Source organism: Acipenser ruthenus, chromosome 5 (genome assembly GCF_902713425.1).
Source record: "Acipenser ruthenus chromosome 5, fAciRut3.2 maternal haplotype, whole genome shotgun sequence".
NCBI lineage: Eukaryota > Metazoa > Chordata > Actinopteri > Acipenseriformes > Acipenseridae > Acipenser > Acipenser ruthenus.
This window is the reverse complement of record NC_081193.1, coordinates 73544144-73559587: the sequence shown is the minus strand read 5'-3', so window position 1 is coordinate 73559587 and position 15444 is coordinate 73544144.

Below are 15444 nucleotides of genomic sequence, written 5' to 3'. Positions count from 1 at the left end.
AAAAAAATATGTGTCTACTGTACATAAGAATCAATGGCTCCAACAATAACCACCCCAACTCTTTGTTTTAAGATTGTAGATGTTCATACAGGCCCTATAATGAAAGCATATGGTGGACACAAAATACAAATTAAAAATCCACAAGTTTATTCAGGGTTACAAGTGCTCACAAACACAGTACTATATGAAGCACTATATTAGTACTGCACTATGTTGAGAAAAGTATCAATGTCTGAATATCTTCAACTGCCATATTGGGCTGGCGATTAATTTCTGTTTCATTTCCAGGTTTCAGTGTCTTCCAAAAACCCAGACCTGGTTTAAATTCCACATATATATATATGTAATTCCTCAAAAAGGTGCTTCAAATAGCATGCAATACCATGTAAGTAAAAGTAGCAGAACTAAAACAAAGTCTTCTGTCACCTTGATGTTGTGTGAACTCCTTCAAATGGATAAAAATCAGTACAGTAATGTGATAGACTGAGAAAAAAACAGAACAGGCACAACCGAAAACGGGGAACAGTGGCACTCTCCCTTATATCCCTGGGCAAAGAATCCAATGAGGATGACGTACCATGGCTGATGGTACAGACACCCAGTCGACTGGTTGAAACTTGAAAAACCTCTTTAATAGGGGTGTTAAAAGTGTGACATTTTTAATAAAAAGACTTTTAAAGATTCACTTTTTGACAGTATGATACTTATTTTGACTGCAAACGGTGTCATCTTCCCCTTAAGTGAAAAGTTAACAACCCCCCTTTTTATTTTAGAACATTCTTCCCTACTCCTTGAATCATTTTTTTAGTATTTATTTTTGTAGCTTCCGGTATAAATACTTTTTACACTAGAATAACTCAAGCAGAAATAAATACATGCATGAATAAAGATTTACTTTAAATTAAAACATTTCTGTGACATCACCCACTGATCTTTTGATTGATTAATACTACAAATCTTCTAACTAAAAGTGGCTGTGTGGCTTTGATGAGAAGCAGAGTGCAGGGCAGATAGTGTTGATTAACGCATCCACAGTTTGTGCTACAAATGCACAGAAAACTTGATTTGTCAATGAAACCACAGTCAGAACAATTCAACAGAAAAGTGAATGCAATTTAATTACGCAGCAATCATTTCAACAATTAGTTAATTATAGTACAACACTTAGAAAAGGGCTTGCAATTTCAGTTAAGCATTTCATATTATTAAACAAAAGTAATACAATATATGTAACATAATACTAATAAAAAAATCATAATTACAAATTCACTTCCACATAAACATCCGCCTTCTCATTTTTATTTCACATATCTTCTGGACAGGTTCAAGAACAACATCAATTTTATCATCACAGTAAATCTCTCTTAGCTATTATTGGAGTGGTGATGTGACAGCCCTTTAGAGTTTGTTCAGTGATGCTTGCTAACTAACCTGTTGCAACGGTGACAGCCACTGTGGGATTATTGTTCGATAATATTTTGGTAATACAATTAAAAGCTACTTAAAGGTGCAGGGTTTATTTTTCATCAGCGACTGCATAACCTGGTAGAACATAACAAGCCACAAACTCCACAGTGCTACAGCTTTTGGGAAGATGAAAAATGATGACGAGTGTTTACAACTAGAAAGAAATAAGTCAAGAGGAAGAAACGTGAAATGTTTGTCTACAATTTTTAATTGTGCGTTTAAACTAATTCAACGGGATTCATAATGTAAAAGTAGTGTTTTATGTACAGTTGTTGTCCTTGTTACATATGAATGTCACATAAATACACAATGCTTTGTTTTTGGTCAGTGAAGCAGAGTACCATTATACTGCAGACCACATGGTCAGGATTTACATTGGGTGTCTGTTAGAGGCCACTATGAAATGAGGTTGCTGCAATCTGGTTGCATGCTGACAAGTGTGCTTAGCCAAAAGCTACAAATTCTGTCAGAACTAATTGGTCTCTTAGTCAGCAGTCAGTCACAGAGGTGAAGCAATGGATGGAAACATAACCCAAGCATGTTAAATGTATGTTAAAAAAACAACTTTCAGGTCAGTACACTAAAGACCTAAGCTCTAATGGACTGATCCTCTCCTGTTTCCAGTTGAAGAATCATATAATGGAATTCAACTGATTAGAATACACCATCATGCTGGCCACTTATCATCTTCAGTGGCAGACAGTGTGCACCTGTGATGTAAATATACCCACTGCTAATCTAGGTGCAGACATTGATAGGAAACAGACATGTCACAGTTTCCCTTGCACCACTGCCAAGTGTCACTAAAACAAATGGTCCAAAAAGGGAAGATGCTTAATCTGTTCAGAACCCTGCTACCCTGCATCATCAATCCTGTTGCAACCCTGCTCACAAATAACTAGTCACAACACATCCACACCTTGGAAAATTGGTTGCCAGCATTAGATCGCAATTCAAAATTGGGTTGGTGCGTTCCCGACTTCATAGGGTAAAGACATACATTAAGTAGCTTTGTCAACCTACTTTTAATAATTGTTTTACATTGTTTCCATATATACCCTTGTACGTAACTTAAACCTCTTCTCATGCTCTACAAATCAGGTGCATTGATCTCACAGTAATCAATAAACTGCAGCATTTCGGATGGCCGCACATGAACAAAAACTTGGATGATGTCAGGATTTTGTCAGCTCTTTATTTGTATTCTTTATTATTTGACTATTTCAGTGAATGTAGGAAGATTTTACTGGCCAGGGCTATATAGTCAGTTTTGTAGATCCTGTCCAGAATGCCAGAAAGTATGAGGGAAAGGAAGCATACAGTCCCCATTTATACCGTTACCAATAGTAGATGTCCTATTTGAACGTATAGCTATGGATATAGTGGGTCCCCTAGAAAGAAGCCAGGCAGGGAACAAATATATCCTAGTTATTTATGATTATGCAACTAGATACCCAGAGGTTTTTCCTCTAAGGCAGGTAAAAGCTAGGCAAATAGTCACAGCCTTAGTTCAGTTTTTCTCCATGGCAGGAATACCTAAAGAAATATTGATAGACCAGGGAACTCATTTTTTGTTAGGTCATTTGTTCAAGTTTATAGTTTGATAGGGATTAAAGGTATAAAGACCACCCCCTACCAGCCTCAGACTGATGGCCTCGTGGAAAGATTTAATCACACTTTGAAGCAAATGCTCTGGAAGTATGTTGCAGATACAGGGAAGGACAGGAACAGATGGCTGCCATATTTACTGTTTGTTTATAAAGAGGTGCCACAAGCTAGCACGGGATTCTCGCCATTTGAGCTCCTTTGCAGAAGATCTGTCAGAGGCCCCTTGGATATACTGAAGGGAAACATCACCATCAATGTAGATGAGTGTTGTGAGTTATGTCCTCCAAATGCGAGATCAACTGGAGAAGATGTAAACAATTGCCAATGAGAATGTGAAGAAGGCCCAACATGCCCAGAAAAGATGGTATGACCAGTCTGCAAGATCCCGTACCCTAGAGGCAGGAGAGCAGGTATTATTACTTTTACCAACTCAAGAATGTAAGCTTCTTGCAAAATGGCAAGATCCATATAAGGTATTGAGAAGAGTGGGGCCAGTCAACTATGAGATAGAGATGCCTAAAAGAAGCAAACGAAAGCAAACTTACCACATTAATTTGCTGATGAAGTGGATCCCCAGGGAAGAGCTGGAATCCAAGAGTAACCTCTCCATTAAAGCCATCAAGGATGAAGAGGAAAGTGCAGAGCAATATTTTCCCACAGGAAGAAGGAGTACGTGGACTTAAAGCACTTGACTCCCCAACTACAACAAGAGCTCCAGAACTGTATTCCCGAAGGTCTTTTCCAAGAAAAGCCAGGACACACAAAGATGATAGAACACCGTATTGTTTTAAAAGAGACTTAACCCATTTGACAAAAGCTCTACCGCATCCCCCAAAAACAGTTACCAGTGCTGAAGGAAGAACTGGAGTTAATGATGACACTCAGATTCATTGAGCCATCAAAAAGTGAGTGGTGCAGCCCGGTAGTGCTTGTTCATGCATGTGCCCATCTAGGGTAGGACGTGGCCAGGAGTCCAAGGTTATTAAAGGGCTGGGCAAGCACACCTTCAGAAGCAGAGGGGGAGGTTTTGACCTTGGAAAATAAAAAAGAGAAAATGTGTTTTATAAATTTACTATTTATAAATTAATTAATTAATTAATTCTGCACAGGGTTTACAGACAAGCTGCTTGAAGAAGTGCCTTTGACCGATTACACCGATCCAGCTATGTGGCCACAAACAAGTACCATACAAATGCAGATGTTTTTGGTGAAGAAAGGCCCTGTAAACCTACACAATTACAAATACCCAGTAAGCTCCCCAATGGTGAGTTAGTGAATCATCAATGGCTTGTGTATTCTAAAAGCAGCAACCGCATATCCTGCTTTTGTTGCAAATTGTTTAACCAAAGCTGTATCTGTCTGTCTTAAAAAAAAAATGAAGAATGCACGCAAAAATGGAAAAACTGGAGAAAAGACCATTGTTGACAAAACAATGGAGAGACTTTTGTTCATTTTCTAGTTGAGCATATCATGGCTTTCGTGGATCTGTTAACAAGTTGTATGAGCCACATAATGAACATTTTTTGGGTCTGATTGAATTGCTCTGCAAATTCAACCCTGTAACGAAGGAGCATGTCAGAAAGATAATCAATAATAAGATTCACAACTCATACCTCGGCAATACTAGAAAGAATGAGCTGATAAACAGCATGGGAAATAAAGTGTGAAATACAATAGCTGACTGGATCAAGAAAGCTAAGTATTATTCAGTCATAATGGATTGCACAACAAATCAGAGTCACCAGGAGCAGCTGTCACTGACAGTCAGATTTGTTAAGGTAGATGAGTCAACAGAAGTTCAGATTGAAGATTGAAGTTCGGGAACATTTCATAACCTTCATTGACATAGATGAAAGCACGGGTGAGCATTTAGCTTTCATATTACAGACAAAACCTTCAGACGGGACTTCAAAGATGACATATGTGGTCAAGGATACGACAATGGGCCAAACACGAAGGGACATAAATCAGGGATACAAGCCTGAATTAAATGCATTAACCCATTCTTTACGCCCTGTTCATGTCACAATTTGAACTTCTTATTGAATGAAACAGGTAAATCTTGTATGTATGGGTGTAAAAAGGGGGTTTGTTACATGTGTGGGTCATCACTGAATAATAATGAGGCAGACACAGGTGTTGATATGCCACACAGGTGCGCAGATTTAATTTAACATAATTGCTGACACTAGGGAACCAGTAACAAAACAAAACAAAGCTAAAAATAAAAGTTTGCCACACAAATGGTGAGCGCTAGTCCCACTAAAAGGAATGTCCCGCCCCAGGAACCTACTACACTACGAAAACCCTCTCATTACACCGTTTGGGATCAATCTCCCCTAAACTAACCTACTTCTGGGCTCGCGGAGTCCCGGCACCCTCACGGCAACTCCTGCCTCTTCCAACGGCCTCGGCTGGGCAGTGCCTTCACGATCACCGTCTTACAGTTGAAGGGTTCCGTAGTAGTTAATCATGTCGAGCAGATGCTCTCCTCCTCGATGTCAACAAGTGCAAGCTTTCGCTCAGCGCCCGTCTGTGTAGCAGTGGCTGTGCATTAGACTCGAGCTGTGGCACAGACATTTTTTGAGCTCTGCACAGCCTACCCAGGCGTGCCCCCCAGCCAATCCAGACCTGAAGAGTCTAATGATCCCAAAACCAGCAATGAAGCGTCATCCTTAGCCATCAAAGTAAAATCATTTCATTTCATTGATTCGTCGTATTTCAGTATGACATACTTCATTGCATCAACACAGGGGGGGGTCACACCAAACGACACCCACACACTATACGGTAACACATCACACTTACCTCAGACAGGACAGGACACTGGTACACACAAGGGGAAACAATAACACAATGGTTAACGTCCAAAAAGGGGAACAGAACAGTCCACTTGTCCTTTGGAGCCAATAGAAAGTCCAATCGCTCAGTCCCAGCATGCCCCACTCAGGCCATATGCTAATTAGGTCCCTGATTCCTTGTACTGAGGTAATGTCATTTATAAACTTGTTTTGTGTCAAGACAACAATGACTTGTATGTGATAATATAAAGTATTAACACTAGAACGACCGCTTTTATAGGCATACCAAGAACATCCATAACCGGCCAATTTGACCGGCGTATTAAAAACAGCATAAATATTATAATGAAAAGACAAACAATTGAATATAAGTCGTAGTTTTATTCAGGAATGTCATATAAATCATCTACACAACTGAAACATTGTAAATAAATGGACATTTGAACAGAAATGTGTTTATATAGACATATAGACAACGGTAAAAAATGAAATAAACAAATGTTTGAAAATACATTTGTGTATATAAAGCTATATCATATACATACAAAACTGTACAACTGAAACGATGTAAATAAGTATCAACATTTTTTATAATAAATGGGTTTATATTGCCTACATAAGAAAGCGCATATATGCAACTGAAGCTATGTGTTTATACACAGACATATAATCGAAATTACATTAATAAATAAACATTTGAACAGAATGGGCTTCATTTACAATCGTTTACAAAGTCTAAGTGCTGGCACAAATCACACAGAACCTGTGCTTTTCAAAATGTGCAGTGCACTTACCACAGACTGTCAGCTATCAACAGTAACCCAGTCTTCTGGAACCAAATGTTCCACAGGCAAATAGAAGTACAATGAAATCTTCTAATTACTCCAAGGGCATTGACCACGGATCATGTTGGTGTCCAGTCTGCTTCAGAGCCAGATTCGTCATTGTCCGTCTTTGCTGCCACAGAATCGATGTTTGGTAAAATGTGCAGTAATTCCAAACACTGCTTTGCTGTCCTGCGTCTTATCAATCCACTTCCAATGTGAATTGGTGTAACAGTGAATTTCTTAGAAAAACAAGTGACTTATAGTAACCAGTGCAGACAGACAGCCTGGCGTCATGACCAAACCATTTCTGCTGGTACTCATGTGAGAACCTAATGATAAAAATGATGTGAACCCCTGTCTCTAATGCTTTTTTTTGTAAATGTTTTCACTTATTTTGTTTTTATTTTAGTCCTTCATTCCTCAATTCCCAGAAGTGAGGTTGATGATACATGAACCTGAGTGTCTGAGAAAAGGGTTTGAGGGTAGGAAAGTGAGAAAACCAAAGGAAATCTGTGTAACTCGTGCTTTTGTTGAAACATCACTTTAAACTTGTTAAACATGCACGGACATAATTCAACCATTTCTTCCATAGTATTCCTGTATATGTTTTTAAATCAGTGCCAGTTTTTTTTTTTTAAATCGATTCATGTAACAGCAATTACTTTCTCTGAGAGCATGACACTTACTATGAAGCAAAAATGTATATTATTTCCTTTACTCAAAACATTAAAGCATAGATACATCATTTCAGGTAGGCTCAAAAAGCTCCCAAATGCCACTTTTAATTTAAGAACTAATGTTTTTTGTAACAAGAATATTATTATTATTATTATTATTATTATTATTATTATTATTATTATTATTATTATTATTTTCACGAAATAAACACATAAATACTGTTTAAAGTAAAAAGAATAATTTCATTTCATTTCATTAATCAAAACCTCTTTTTTTTCTTTTTCAACCAAAAAAGCTGAATTTTATGCTTTCTTAACTGTGCCCATTTGATCCTGTATTCAAATTTGGTCTTTGAACCACAAAAAGCACACACCCAGCATTTGATTTGTGCTACCATCAATTTGCATAATTTCACACTGAATATTTATTTCATCAGGCGTTCTTCCCAAGAGGGCTTAAAGACCCATCAGACTGTCAATCTTTGCTTGTCAACAATCAAGGTTGAATGTTTCATATTATAATAAACACAATGAAAACATGTCTGACAACATTTCAAAAAAGTAAAATTAAGAATGTATCTTTATGCAAGTCAGCATCCTATAAACACCTGTCTACTGCACTATTACGACTGTATCAGGTAATCCCATGGCTCAAAGAACCAATCAGCTGTGGGTTATGGAAGTAACGGCAGTTGCGTCTGTATGTAGCCTAAATGTTACAGAGCCAAAGAGCCCTGTTCCCATTTATTTTACACTTGTATGTTATTATTTTTTATAAATGTTAGCATTTGTGTGAGATTTAGGGGGCGGGTGTTGGGGCTGCTTAATTAATGTCTATCATTATTAACTCTCTATTTAAAGCACTTCCTTACGCACTTCCCCAGTCTAGTGTTTTCGCTTTGTAGCAAACGCTCAGACTCCAATATTCGTGCTTCAGCTTAACATCGCTATATCTAAACTTCGTTGCCTCGCTCCTTTCGCATCATCCCCCAGGCTAGAACCTTCATTTCACGCCTCGCTCCTTTTCTACATCAACAAGTCAGGAAGTGCAGAAAAGTTATCCGCGCAATCCAGGAAGGTCATCAAAGGTGCATTTATTCATTCAAAACTGGAACAAGCTCTCACTATTCTACGAAGACTACATCTCAGCCCCCCAACGACGCGCCCCTTTTCAGACAACCTCATTTCTAGGATTCAGGGGTTTCATGAATCACCAGATTCTGCAAGCTGCAGCTCCAGTCCCATTAAAGGCTTTCTATCCACAAGGTTATCCTGCACCTCAGGCCGTAACTGCTATCAGTCTTCTGGGCTCAAAACTGGATTCTTCGTTTCCGTTCAATTAAGACTGGATCCTTGCTTTCATTGCACACGCAACAGATTCTCTCCATCTGGCTCTAGGCACAACAAAATCATATATTTGTGTGATCCAGTATCAATATCGTTTATTGGCAGTTTTTCCCCTATCTCGCTTTCTATCCCAACAGTCCATCTCACACTGCAAAGAATCATCAGGCATAGCCCAATTTAGCATCAGCAATGGCATCCGGTACTCATTCAGCCACTATCATTAGGCACCCAACTCTCTCCAAACATTTGAAAGCAAATAATAGGAGATATCCGCTTCCACCAACTAGAAACATAGTTTAAACAATAACATTCAGGTCTTTTACCAAATAATAATTAACAGTAAAGAAATCAGTGTTACACGCAAGTTCCACACCGCAAGCAGGAGTCGGATCAATATTTATTTTACATTATCAAGCTGTCTTAGATACAGAGGTATTATGTTCTATGAGTACCATAAACATTCTCTGCTAAAACCACCGCCATCTCAGCTGCAGATAACCATTTTGCCGATCAGTCTTCCCCAAGTCAGTCCTCTTAACCACATTTTCAGCGGTCCGCGAGCGCCTGCGGACTCTGCGTATTCACAGCCAAATACAATTGGATACTCCATCAGAGCATTTAGTATAAACATTCCAATTGCGAGAGTTATTAATCACAATAATCAAATATTCTACCCTGCATCACTTTCTAAGTCAACTGTTTTATTCTACTCATACCTCTAAATGGCAGTATAACACTTTAAAGTTCTATACATTTTTTAGCGGGTCCTCTTTCACTGCGGAAGTCATGTATTTTCAAATCAGCAATTTACTTCAGAAGTTTTCATTCGATTCGAGACAGGATATGGAAACCATGTCCTACGATTATCAACGTTTCAGTCAAGGCTCCCTCCTACCCAGCAATGGACAATATACTCATAGACTGCTCCTGATCAAATCAATAGGTTTCGCAGCAGCCTCAGAGCAACATATTCCTTATCCTCTCAGGTTCTACAGTGGCCTCAGATCTATGCATTCTTTATCTCTGCCCAAAGGCAGCCCCATCTTCGGCTCAATCTAAACCGCTTTAACATTCAAAGACCAATATCACTACCAATGGCAGTCCACCATTCACTAGTACAGATAACTGCTTCAGTAGATCTCTGCTCTCTACAGCTGGGCTTCTGCACACTACTGACAGTACTCCATCGTTTACTTCCTTAGATCTCTGCACTGTGCAGCAGATCTCTCTCTCTACTCTTAATCACTACAGCAGATCTCGGCTCCCTCTTCAGATCTGCTCTGCTGCAGCATGCAAAAGTTGCTTTAGTTTACCATTTAAATCTGCAACTGTCCTCCTCCAGAGCTTCCAACGCTCCAGCTTGCCTCCAGTACTCAGATTGTGGCAGCCATTTTGCTTGACTTCTTCAGCAATCTAGTCATATGTCCGCACATCCTTTCAAATACTACACATTTTAATACATGGTTAGAGACGTGGTACGAGACTAGAAATCTGCCTTGATTATGAGTTGAGGAGTTCCACTATTAGGAGAATGACTGGAGTTATGAAACCCAAAACCCCAAAAATGATTGTAGCAAACTGCTGATCGATCCCCTATTAACTGAATCGTTGCGACGAAAAACTGTGTATCTCCAGTTTTTGAAAGAAATTAGTCAGGGATATATTGTGATTGTCAGGGAGTCTCTTTACCCATATATGCCATCTTGTGGTTTTCTGACGCTATTGCAGGTTCCTACATAGCAACAAAATATATGTGTAGTGTAACCGTATATGTGCAAGAAGGAAGATGGCGGACGGACATTTTACTGTCGCCGATGAAAAGAGACTAAATATTGGTAAAAAAAAAACTAATTATGAATCAATGGAAAGACAAACTATGAATACAACTCAGGGATGCAGGGAAGTCATATATTAACAGAAAGGGGGAGAAGAAAACAGGCAGAAATTTTCCAAAGCGTACGTGTTTTGTTTTATGGAAAAAACGTAGATGTGTATGTCCATATTTGCTGAAAAACAGGTTTTTGTTTGTTTGTTTGTTTGTTTTCTTAGAAAATACTTTCATTGAACATTGTAAAAAATATATTATTGGGTAGGTTTCATGAGGCAAGTTTATTACAAGGACAGTTTTTTTTTTTGCCTTCTTATAATGTAACGTACACAAGCAGATTATAACTGTGATCTGCACTGGCATATTTTATTTTTTGACATTCATATTTTATTACATGTATATTACATGTATATATAAGCCAACCTCAATCTCCGTCTAATCAAAAAACAAGTGGCGCTGGTCCTCTGCAGTAATCAATTTATACATCCGTTCATCCCATACCGACATAGCAATAGCCCATCAAAGACTAGTTAGCATGTCTGGAGTGGAGACTATCTGACTGCCGGGGCCACCAGAGGTTTTCTCCTTCTACAAAGGGTTTTTTTTCCTTTCCACTGCGTGGCAGGTAATCACATAACCATACCACACTAACACAATTTTAACCTCTCCAGTTTGTCTTGTATGTCCCTTCCTTTCCCATCTTTTCCAGCTATTTCTTTTATGTTATGCACTGGCGCGTCTCCTGTTGTTTGTCTCACGGTGGGGTTTCTGCGGGGAGCTGGGGGTCCATTCTTTGGGGGACAAGTGAGTCTCACTTCCCTGACCTCAAGTCTGCTTCAGCGATCTCGTCCTCACTCTGGGGGGTTCTCACAGCTGTGAGTCAGAGGGGACCCCCGGCCACACTATCCTGTCACAGCGCAATATCTCTCCTTTCAGGTCCTGATTCATCAGACTTTCCTTCGCCCCGAGAGGCGCCTCTCCCAAGTCAGAGCCATTTTATGTGATTTCAGATCCTGGAAGCTTCAGCCTTCGACCAAGCCCGGGCATTGGTCAGGGATCTCTTCCTAGCCTAACTTCATGTCCGGGCCCCTCCAAGCCCGCCTCTATCCTAAATCCAGGCTCTCTTTGTCCGCCTCTGTTCCACTAACAAGCTTGTTTCTGCTTCCTCTGCTCTATCCTTACAGCCTCAACAAACGCCCCGTGAAATGTATTTATTGATTTGATTAGTGCACTCTTTATGTTGTCTGACACTTTATAATTGTTTTGTATCTCGTTATGTTGCCTTACTGGGCACGACTAATTGAATTATTGATCAATTTACGCACCTGAATATAAATAGCCTATGTTTTTACAAACGGGATGGCCATCCTTTGGTTTGTGTTTGTGGAGCATCCCAACTCAGTATTGGGATGATATGCCGGTGTTGAATAATGAATGTGAGCGGCTTGTGTGTTTTTAGCCTGTCGGTAGCCGACAGGAATTTAGGAAGTGAAGCTGAATAGGCTATACTGTGATGCTGGTTTCTCTCTCTCTCTCTCTCTCTCTCTCTCTCTCTCTCTCTCCCTCTCTCCCTTTCTCTCTCTCTCTCTCCCTTTCTCTCTCTCTCCCTCTCCCTCTCCCTCTCTCTCTCTATCTCTCTCTTAAATTCAAAATGGCTTTATTAGCATGACAGGAATGATCCAGTGTTGCCAAAGCATTTCAACACACATGTTACATAAAATAAAATATAATGTTAATAACACACAATATAAATCCCCCCCCCCCCCCCCCCCCCCCCGTCTAATTTAACAACAAACAGTGGGATCTTTTACCCTGACAAGATAGGGCCCAATAGCATTCCAATGTGTTAATTAATTTTGTTTCATTATGCCAATGCTCAATGTATGTCATTGTATGTCAATTTGTTTAAATGTTATTGCTGTAATTTTGTCACTGGCACTGTTGCTAAGCTAGTGTTTCTTTGCTAGTTGTCTCTCTCTCAGCCTAGCTCAGATGGACCCAGAATTTGGCTGCTCTTTTTTCAATGGGTACCAGTAAGGGGAAGTGACCTAGTTCAGCCCCAGTTTTCTTTATGGCATAGTAGGCTCTCTCGTGGAATGATAGTAAACAATGTGCTGCTATTTAAGAATTTTTACAAGAAACAAACATCTTTTAAAATGCATTTGGGTGATTTTCTTGGCTACCTTTTTCCTGAAATTTTTTATCTGTTTTCTGAATAAAATAACCTAAAGGTGATGCTGTTTTTGTACGGTGTTATTATTATTATTATTATTATTATTTATTTCTTAGCAGACGCCCTTATCCAGGGCGACTTACAATCGTAAGCAAAAACATTTCAAGCGTTATAATACAAGTAATACAATAAGAGCAAGAAATACAATAACTTTTGATCAAGTAAAGTACAAGTTTGACAAACCACAATTCAATAATACAGCAGGTAATAGTGATACTTACATCAGTGTTACATAAACATATGAGTTATTGACTCAGCTGCTATGTAGTACATTGGTATCAATACCAATCTATTACTGACCCAGCCAAAGTGTTGGGAACTGACCTAGCTACTGGGTCTAAATGCACAATCTATCTACTGTACATTAAGCTAATTAGTCTACATTACCTCTATACTAGTTCGCCTGTAACACTCAGATGTTGTGTCACTCCTAAAGAGGCCCTTAGGCGGTTTGTCTGTACAGTATTGATGGTTTTACTTATAATTCAGCGTAAAATACAAAGAAGCAAAAGTAACTAACTGAGGACAAACTTTATTAAAACTTTAAGGCTATATAGTATAAAGATAGAACCAACCAAAGGTATGGGTCTACCTTATGTTAACAGTATAAAACCGAATCAATGATTCTACTGCATATTCTCTACCTGTATGTTAATGACTGAGTTCTGCATCAGTAGAAACCTGTTAACCTGGCTGCTGTCAATTACAGTAATCTTACACGATGCATATGCAAAATATTTAGCTTAAACTGGATTTGTTTTCACCGCCTGTTGGTTTTGTGTCCATCTGGCACACATGTATAACAATGGACAAACAGATTTAATGCCAAATGGCAGCTGATTCATGTAACTTTTCCGACTGCTTCTTTCATGCTGCAATTGTAATAATCTTAATAGAAGCCCATGCGAAAGGGACGGATTCAAAATTAACATTTTTTTTCAGTGGTGTCCCTTTTTATTATAAACAAATTCGAATGTGAGTTCATTTTTGCATACCCAAGCATGCATTTCGAATGTCAAAATAATCTATTTGACATCCATTGCAAGTTTATCGATTACAAAAACGAAGGGAAAAAAGGAATCCTGAACGAATGCTTTTTTAATCTAAAGACTTTTATTTATTTATTTGTTTGTTTTTTTTACTTGGGTCAGCCTTCATTGTTGACAAGCAAAGATTGACAGTCTGATGGGTCTTTAAGCCCCCTTGGGAAGAACATTTCAAACTGATGCAAATTGATGGTAGCAGAAATCAAATGCTGGGTGTGTGCTTTTTGTGGTTTAAAGACCAAATTTGAATACAGGATAAAAGGGGCACAGTTAAGAAAGCATAAAATTCTGTTTCATTGTTAAAAAAAAAAACATTAATGAAATGAAGAGTGATATTTAAATACAATGATTTTTTTTCTTTTTTTTAACTTTTTTAACAGTATTTATATCTTTATTTTGTAAAAAAAAAAAAAAAAAAAAGTTTCAAGAAACTTAAATTAAAAGTGACATTTGGGAGTTTTTTGAGGCTACTTAACATTTAGGACAAGCCCTTATGCATTCCTTATAGAGAGATTGGTCAGCATTTCTGAAAGGCACGTGCTGACAGAACCCCATAGCAGTCACAGTTTAGCTTTATCTTGTCAACAGATATTTTTGTTCTGTATGGAACCTGGTTCCATTATGCTCCAAAGGCACTGCTCATTTAACGCCAGTATTTTGGTCAAGCTACTGGTAAAATACACCTAAATCTGTGTCTATTTCAATGTGTGGAGATTACAATAATTAATACATTATTAAACAACTCAAAAAAGGGCTAAACCAGTAAAAAGAGTCAAAATGCTAAAATGCCCTTTATAAACGCCTTTGCCTTGGAAACATCACTCCAATATCAATGAAAAAGGGAGCTACCATCAGCTGAAAACAGATCCTAATTCACAGCATCTCAGCTGTGTTTCTCAAGGTGACAAGTAAATTAAAATACACTAAAAACGGTGAAGATTTTATAAAAATAACCATCCCAGGTTTAGCTTGAGCAATACAGTTTAAATTGAATTATCCCATAGAAAATGTTTGCCATATTTGGAAATATTATTGCTTGTATTTGAATAAGTTGACACACACAGCTTACAATTCCACAGTGGCTGTATAATTTTAAGCATCAGGTTTGGGGTACAGTTATATTTGCTCATGTGGTAGTTTTATAATTGCTGATGTGAAAAGCAACTAGATGTAGATAAACTGGATTACATGTACTGCTTTAATTCAGCACACACTCATAGCAACACAAAGATATCAGCAATGCTTTGTGTTAAGTTGAAATCAACCACTTGTTTTTTTGCAAGCAGCAAGCTCAGCATCGACAAAAGCATTATTTTTGTTCTCATAAAACACTTCTTATGATTCCTTTCACATATATTTTAGTTAGAAAGTGATTATTTTATTAAACAAATGTTATTACAGAAAATGTGTGCTCACGTGGCTCATCTGAAAAACAAAGCACGGCTATAGCCAATTTACTTTGTAGAAATGTGGGCCAGGATTCCTTTTTTGTGAAAGGAATAGAACACCTTTAATAGGCACAAAATTAGTAACAAACAACTTAGCCAGGCGAACCATTTGAAGGTATAAAAGTATCAATAAATATCGAGTTTCTGCGTGGAGCTAGTACA